General features: G+C 40.1%; 1 long non-coding RNA gene across 1 annotated transcript; it reads right to left on the bottom strand.

Annotated features, from left to right (window-relative positions):
• Positions 1-315: 315 nt before the first annotated feature.
• On the bottom strand, positions 316-1,434 carry LOC121068685. Its single transcript, XR_005819032.1, has 2 exons — positions 1,318-1,434; positions 316-362 (listed from the first exon to the last, which is right to left on the bottom strand). It is a non-coding gene; the product is annotated as an uncharacterized LOC121068685 (long non-coding RNA).
• Positions 1,435-9,232: the final 7,798 nt, after the last annotated feature.

Raw genomic sequence — 9,232 nt, 5'->3', positions numbered from 1 at the left:
GTCTTGCACACAGATACTGAGGAGTGAGCTGCTATTTCAGTGTTACATGCATGTTCTCAGTCTTACTGTTCTTTAGTAACACTCCCAGCCCTCCCATCCTTGATCCCCTACTCTACGCTTCCCACAGTTTTTACACTCCCCAAACAGGAGGAGAGACCATCCCTGCATGCCCCTGCAAGGGCTATGACAGCACAATGACAGCACTTTCTGTATTTCTGCTGTTGAACCCATACTGCAGCAGACTAACCTTACTGCATAAGCTCTTCCTCAGCATATTAAGAGCAGAAACGGAAATCACTAACAGCTTGACTTGCACCCAGTTTTAACATCAGTTTAATGACTCTGGGGAGAGCTCTGGGCTTCTGTTAAAGCAGGAGAACAAAGAAGGCATTTTGATTACATTATTTATGCCACTGTGAAGATGCCACAAAGAAGAATTCAGAACAAAACTGAACCACATATAAAGTTACAGCTAAACACAAATGGTTAATGTTGCAGCAGTTGTATAGATGGAAGAAGAGCCATTTTTGTAAAGAAAGAAAGAAAGAGAAGAAAAAAAAAAACACCAACAAAAGCTTTTAGACCCCAGTAGAAGAGAATATGCATGTCTGGTAAGCAAGCAGAAACACATCGAAAGAACCAGGATTCCCAGAGTAAGTTAAAGAATAAGGAGCAACCAGCCCTTTCACAGTGCATCACAGATAACCACCCCTCTGTCCTGCCACTTTCCTTCCCCATCAAAAATAAATAAATAAATAAAACAAAACACCAAATTTACAGCATAAACCAATATTACAATTACAGATGAGCCTATAATACAGAGAGCTGCATCAAGATTTCACCTCTCAAAATTCAAGCTCAGAAAAGTCTGAGCATTTGGGGATCATCTTTGTGTGTTTTTGCATGGCTCCTATCTCCAGATCCCTGGAAGGTAGAGAGCACAGCAGCCATTTCTGGTTCTGTCCCACAAAACTATGACTTAGTTGTCAGAAAAAGAGGAAAGCTTTCCAGAAAGGCCAGTGCAGGGCTGTGTCTGTTTAGCTGTAGCTCTAAAATGCCCCTAACTATTCATATGGGTTATACACAAATATTTACTGGGCTTTCAATCAAAAACAAATATTTACTATTCTAATAGAAGCAGTACTTGGCAAGTGCACTAGTCTGCAAATACAGAGCATCTTCCTTAGGAAATGCATACTCATACACCAAAGTTAATGAAAGCAAAAGAAAACCACTCTTTCTACTATTTAAAAGCATTTCTTTCAGCTTTCCTAAAGTTTTGCCAATCATGTAAAAATAAAGTCATTAAGTCATTACTGTTGGTTTATGCCATCATATCCTTGAGTCATTCACCAGCTTGCAATAGGTTGCTGGGATCTTGTGACCCTTTTCCAAGACAGCTTGGGTGTTCTCCCATCTATATTTGTTCCTGCACCCAACCACATCAAGTGATCAGTCCTTCATCTACAAAGCACAGCGAGTCTTTACTGCCGCTGAGAGAAATTTTATTTTCTATGCCCAAAGAAACCATATGATACCTGAAAGGCAGTCAGACTCTGAAAACCTTTAAGGAGGATCACCACTGGATGTACTGCACTGTCTGAAGTAGGAGACAAAAAGATCAGAGCCGGCTGTCACCAATAATATTCGGTTTCCCTTACAGAGTGAGATTTGCAACAACCAAGCAGAAAGGACTGCCCCACAAGTACAGACAGCTTCACATGAAGGTCATACTAAGATGTGAGGCTACATCTTCAGTCCATTGGGAAGCTTTATGGTGCCAGAGAAGCTGCAGCTTTGAAATGTGGAAATCAGGTCAACACAACTTCCCCTGTTACCCTTTGCCGTGGGCAAAAGACTTGGTGCATCATAGCTAAACCCAGAGGCCAGCAAGGCACTGATGCTCAGAGTGTGAAGTAACGCAAAAGTGACACAAGTTGAGCTTCAGAATTTATTCACTACCAAGAGCTTTAAGCCAGATGACCCTGTTAGTGTTCCCTTCCCTTTCAAGAAGAACCTCGAGAGTGCTGCTGCAAGTTTCTTTGACAAGTAGCTACATAATATTTTATCACATGTCCACTGAACTTCACAATAACTCATCACAGTGAATCAGTCTGATTGCTTGTGCCAAATGTAGTCTGGCACAACATGTAATCTACATGTTATGTTATATAACTTGGTCTTTTTTCTTTTTAATGCATGTAGAAGATACAGTGAATACCTTAAAAACCAAGACATCTCCAGTAATGCACACGGGAAGAATACTAGGTTATTACTGATGCTTCTAAAAGACAATAAGGACTCATACAAAATTTAAAAGGAAAGAAGAAAATTATATCCTTCCATGGCAAATGCTCATTTTTATAGAACTGTATTTACATGATACCTGACAGGATCACCCTAGACCATGATAGAGTCTCATAGGCTCGTTTGAAATACATTTTTAAACGTGCCCAGACATATTTTAGAAAGTAGTTTGCCAGAAAAGCACCCGCCCACACACTTCTCAGCACTTTTTTTTGGGACACCTATAATCACAAATACAATAATTATTTAATATAGGAAGAAATGGTACTGGAGAAACAGAATTTGAGATCCAATAGTATAATCATGAAATTGGATAAGACATTAGAAAAAAAAAAAAAAAAAAGTAATTTGTAAAACAGAAAGCCTCTTCAAAGAAAACACACAAATGAGCTTTGCTGATACAAGACAGAAATTCTATGTAAAGTTTCAATACGTAAAAAGTTGAAGTGCCTTGCTTACCTATCAGTTCTGAATGTCTGCTTGGAGTAAACACCCTCTAGCCTCCTCCAGATAGATGAGGATTTTTAGATGAGCTGTCATTAATAATATACCATGCATTAAAGCAAACTTAAACTTCCTTTCTGAAGTTATTGCAGAAGAGAGCATTTTAGTGTATATGTAATATGGAATCATTTTTATGATTTCATTTCCAACCCTGAATGTCAACCAACTTAAACAGAGTAAGACCTTTTTAGTGCCTGCTGAAATGCGACTTTGACCGCATGTCATGAACTGATGCAAAGTTTTGCTTACCAACTCTGTTCTCTATGGCCAAAGGTGGAGAGCACACAGTAGTAGCTTCCAAGACACCAGTATATGAGAAAGGAAGATCCCACACATTCTAATAACATCCTTGCCATGAAATTTCAACTCGAAATAAGCAAGTGCTGTGATACTTAATCTGTGGCAGATTTGAAAAACTGGATGAGGTTCCCCAAGAGATACTTAACTCAAAAAGTTAGGCAGATATTTTTGTTGTAGCTAATATTTTAATATCAAGAAGAAAAAAAGAGTTGAGAGTCCATTTTATAAATGAAACTCATTGTTAGATGTTATGAACAACTATACTATTGATTTATATTCTGGAATAATAAAAAATGTCTTTAAATAGTTAATAACAGGAATTGACTAATGGTTCTGCATTAGCAATGGAGCACAAAAAGGAAGGTTATAAAGATTTAGCTGCCTATGCTGTTTGATAGTCATGCGATAGGTGATAAAGTAAGTAGAAAGTATTCTTAACAACAGTCATGTTTTCAGGTGACCCTCCTATTGCTTTAGTCCTCATACTTTGAAGCACATGTCCTTTCATGTCCTTTAGAAGAGGGACTTAGGTGCCCCAAGTGTGTCTGAGATAAGCCTGAATTAAGGTGTGCATCAACCTTACCAAAACTTTTTGCAGTTAGTATACCCACAACATGCTATCCATCACCAATAATGGAATTCTGCATTAGAGGTTTGAGGTTAGACAAGCATCAATTTCTTTCTCCCTTCATCTCACAATAGAAGTTAAATTTTAAAGAAACCAGAACATTCAGAAGAAGGGAAGGAGTTGCTCACTTTGAGTCATTTGTTACCATAAACCTGATGACTTAGAGATTCCAGTTTGGGACAAGTGTGTCATGAGACCTGTTGAAAAAAAATGTTTGTTTCAAATAATAGACACAGTGTCACACCCATCTGTATGGTCCTTCTGGTTTTGTCTTCATTTTGGGTTTGGTTTGGCTCTCTTGGAGCTTGTTATTTCACTTTTTAGAAAAAATAATCTGCCAAATGTGGACAGTGGGTGTGTCTTGTTGACATCTTGTGGTCCACATAATACGGCCATTTTGCTGATTGTCAGAGCAATATGATTAAGACCTTAAAAATCAAGGGAGATTTTAGCCAGCAACATGAGTTGAACAGCAGTAGTATTTGTTGAACAGCAGCAATTTTAAGCTTCATTTCAACAGTCAAGTATGACCACTTCCATAACTCTTCATCAATGCAACCTCTCTTAATCCCCAGCTGTATCATTTGTCTGGATCCTCCTTTACCAACCATTATTAGGCATAGCTCCAACTGGCTATTACTTCACAGAGAAACAGCAGCCGCCATAATGAGTCAAATCAAAGGTCCTTCTAGGCCAGTACCCTGTCTCCAGCCATGTCCAGGAAACAGCTGTTCAGGAACAGAAAAAAAGCAAGTGAATTATCCTTCCTGCGGTATAGTCTCCCAGCAATCAGCAGTTCAGGGAAATGTTTCCTGATTTCCAGAAGCAGTCTGGAAGATTCCCACAAGATTACGTACATCCAGGGTTTGGTGTTCCCTCCAAGCCAACTGGCAGAGGTTGGATCTTCAATCTGTCAACCCTCAAATACTGCAGAATATGGCAAATTCTCTGCCAATAAAAATCAATGGGATTTCACCAGCTTGAAAGCGATTAACATTAAATAAGTACTTTGAACTCCTATCTTAAAATGAAGCATGCTAAGACCCAGCTCTCATTTAGACAGAAGATATTTTAAATCATAGTAACATTAAGGAAGAGATTAGAAGTAATATTGAATTGTATTTGCCCCTGCTCCCCTCCCCAGAAGGGGTCTTAGCCCAAGTTAGAAAGAGGTATTCCTTATGCACTTAAATGCTAATAGATAACTTTAACACCCCAAGATTCTCCTTCTAGATCTCCTTCTAGCCACAGCACACTGGACACACAGTACTAAGAAAGATAAGTTTCACATGTGAATATATAAAAGTTAAATATGTGTTGCAACTAACCATCCACATAGCTAAAATGATTTACAGCAGCCAAGAATTCAGCCAAACATTGATATGAAGAGTAGCACACAAATGGCAAGATGATATTGTGTAGTATAACATTTATTAATCTTTTTAAGGACTATTTCAGTGTGAACCACTTCAATGAATTGGAAAATCCCCTCCAAAATAGTGTAACATATATCACACCACCCAGAGAGAAAAGTACCAAAGTATAGGATATTCTTATTAAAATCATACAATAATTTAAGTAGGAAGGGGCGTCTGGAAGTCATCTACTCCAACCCCCAATTCAGAGCACGTGTAATTAGACCAGGTTGCTCAAGGACCTGTCTAGTTGAGTCTTGGAAATCTCTGAGGGCAGAAATTCCAAAAACTTTAAGCTGTGAGGTTAGAAAAAAACATCCAATTTAAGCTGCAAGTGTCAAAAATTATTCCTCCATTAAAGAGTACACACATTGCATTTACTGCTCCCCACTATGTATGTTTCTTATGGCCTTTCTGCTGAGACTCAGAAAAAATATTTGATCAAGAAATTCTTTGCAGAGGCCTCCCCAGTTCCCTCAGACTTCTGGAGCTGACGGGTTGAGGGAAAAGACAGGTTTCTACCACACCATTCATCACTTGAGCCAAAACATTGGCTAGAAGGAAGTAAAACAACTGTGTATGTGTGCATATAAATTTTGGGGGAAGGAGTAAGGTATTCCTAATGAGGTCTCAGGATACAGCACCACTACTCTGTACGGACACAAGAGGCAGACAACAGCCTAACCAACATAGCCTGCAATGGCACCCTGAGCCATCCAGAGCTTGGCTCTTAGATCATCTCCTACGCTCAGCTCCTGTGGAAGATCAAGACGTTCATAAACTAACCGTTTCTCCTATCCCCTTCCCTCCAGAACAGGCTTCTCGAGTTCTGCCCAGGCCCTGCAAAGGTCTTTCAATCCTGCTCTCAGCTGTGGCTGGCTACTCCCAAGCAGTGGTTTCCCTGCATTACCTTGAGGGGCAGGTCTCGGACCTGTGCTGAGATGTTGCTACCTGCTCAGTTCTGCTCTCTTAAGTAGATTCAGTGGTCTCCAACCAGAAATAATTTCCTGATCCAACCAGAGTTTCACAGGATCCAGTCTTAACAGACCACAGCATAATTGTTAATGAAAAGCAAAACCCAAACAAAATGCACACGAAGAAATATTGGCCACTACGGAACTCTAGTCAAGCCAGAAAGTTCTATGCTTTAGATAGTAAGCCAGCTTCTGGACCATACGCATGTTGTTCAGCATTCCTGCCGATACATAAGGGAATAGAGTAACTACAAAAAGGGCTGGGTTTGATGACTAACAATTCCTAGCCCCCTCTACCACCCAAACCACAGCCTGTTTCAAAAAAAGAGGCATTATTTGCATCAGGCATCACAGGGAACAGGCAAACCATTACGCTCGTATTTTCACTCTCCTGGATATTTGACTGCAAAAAGTAATTACTAATATTCCAGAGACTTTGTGTTCCTCATCACTCTGCACGCCTCACTAGTTGAACGGGATGACTAAATACCTCTAGCCAAAAATCAAGAATGGGGAAAGAAGAGAAGGAAAATCCTATAGCTTTAAAATGCCTCTTCTGGTTCCTTCCCCAACTCCAACCCCTCAGTGTCATAAGGAAAGGAAGAATATCAATGAACGAAGCAGCAAAGAATGGACTTAGCAGCATATTACAGAGTTACAACAAGAATCAGGTGTGGGAAAGGCATCCTCAGCTCAGGAAGAGAAATGCAGGGAAGCATTCTGCACCTTCCTATGGACCCAAGTGAAGACACAGGGAAGGCTAGCAAGTTCATCAATGCTGTCTGTAACCACCACCATCTCTAGTTCGACCACTCATGTGATCACTGAGAACATACTATTCAAGGCAAATCTTGTACACCAAGTAGTCTTGGCAAAAAACACACATCAGCCCAACCTGGTCTAGATCTACAACTGGCTTAGGCAGGGAAGCTCCCTTACAGTAGTAGGAGTAGTGTTTCATTGGGATTTTCCAGCCACGACTTATGCACTAGTTCTTGTATCCACTTTCCCATAAATCAGCTGAGGCATGAGCAGTTGGAAAGCTGCATAAGAGTTCATGCAAGCTTCAGATGTTTCTGTGGATTAGCAACCCATTGGACATCACTTTACACATGATGATGACAAGCCATGTTTTATGCTTCGTGAGTTAAATGTATTTTAACTATTCTTTTTTAACAAAAGCAAAATGAAATTTTACATCCTAGGACAAAAGATTTCAAACCATTCCTTCCCATTAATAATAGCAGTATATTTCAGTATCTGTCATAATCCTTCAAATTGCAAAAGAAATGGAGGTCAGACATCAACCACTTGTAAGCTCATCTGGACCAATAAATGTCTGCAGATTATGGTGAATCAGCTTAAAAAAAGCATGTCGATAAATGATGCCACCCTTTTTCTGAGTTTGCAATACTCCAGGATTTACAACATTCTCTTTATACTTAAAGCTTCACTGCTTCTTCTGATAAGAGCTTTAACTTCATAGACACTATCCCAACAACAGACCATCAGATAAAAACAAAAAAACAAAAACGCTTCAGTATCAGACTACAGAACAAGCCAGCCTTATTTTTTTTTCCTTAGCTGCAGAGAACACACTGTGGTGAGCTACAGACAGAGGGCACACACAGGCAAAGCAAGGTAGAAGGCTAACTTTCATAGCTGTGCACTTCTACCTTTTTACATGCACATTTATAAAATAATACCATCCACTGCCCACCATCTCCATCAAAGGTATTAAAAACCACAACATCCTGAACAGGCTGGTCAAAGACATTTGCACCTTACAACCAAACATAGGTTTCATGGGACACACTTACCATTCCAAAACAGCTTCTAATGCTGCATCACTTCCACAGGCTGCCTGTGTCTGAAGCCGGATTTCACCTGCCTGCCATCTGAAGACAGGGAACAGCAAGCAAGTTATTCAAGTCCCCAGACCTTCAAATGAAGGTTTTATTGAGGGAGAATCAACCTTGGATCTCACACCCAGCCCAGCTCATCAGAGTTCATCTCTGCTTGTCTTTCAGCCTTGACAGGGATTGCAGTAAGCTTGCCAGGCCCCATTTCCCTGCCACCAGAGACTTGCTGGAGGATCACGGCTGTTACTGCATTGTACAGTCATTCTTTTTCACTCTTTACTCTCAGCAGTGCCCTCAGCAGACTCCTCTTTTCCAAGGGGGAAAGTTCAGAGATTTCAGGAAACCTTGCACAGAACTACTGAACTCCATCCCTTGCTGCTTCCCCACACGATTTCTTTTTCCTCAGGAGGCACCTTCACAGCAACAGCTCTCATCCCAGTTAGTATTCCTCAGCTTAACATCATCACACTATAAAAAGAGCTCTGTCCCAAGCCCTGAACTGCTACAGCTCACTTTCATAGAGCAGTATATTCCCAGTCCAGCTTTTCCTCTGCTTACAGCTCTCCATAAATACAGCACAAACACACGACTTACAAATCAGCCTTCCCCTACAAGCCTAGCACAGTCTTTCCTTAATTTAAAACAAAACAAAACTAATAAAAACAACAAAAAAGAACCAAGACTATCCCAGGTCTGGCAAATTGATCAGGGCTTCAGGGCTGGCCATGGCATTAAAGGTACAAACGCCCCTCCACCTCCTACTAGTAACTACAGCAGATACACTTTCAGATTTCCCTAATGTAGCTACAGTAAGGAAAACAAAACAAACAAACAAAAAAGTCTATTTGGGTATGTTTTAGGTACTTTTCTGATTCATAAGAATCAAAGTTATTTTTAGGATGTTCTTTATTTGAAATTGAAGGAGTTTCTTTACTTAACATCTGCAAAAAATCAAGAACAAATGTGATGAACACTTCAGGGAAAATTAGATAGTGATGAACAAAGTGTTTCCAATCACATGGGACTGGCCAGAAGTAGCCTGTTTTAACACCTAATTAAAGCAGTATCTTCCTTTCCTTACAATGTAAATTATTAGTACAGTATATACAGACAAGACAGAGGGAAGTAATGTATTCCTTATTTTTTGTCTCAATGCCTTATGGTAAGTTGCATCAGAGGTGGCTAATCTCTGCCCTAGGCCTAGGCTGGGCTGCTCACCCAGCCTGCTTCTCTCCTGCAGTG

This window comes from Cygnus olor, chromosome 3 (genome assembly GCF_009769625.2).
Source record: "Cygnus olor isolate bCygOlo1 chromosome 3, bCygOlo1.pri.v2, whole genome shotgun sequence".
In the NCBI taxonomy this organism is placed as follows: domain Eukaryota; kingdom Metazoa; phylum Chordata; class Aves; order Anseriformes; family Anatidae; genus Cygnus; species Cygnus olor.
The sequence above is the reverse complement of the archived record's forward strand: the minus strand, read 5'-3'. Positions and strand labels throughout refer to the sequence as shown.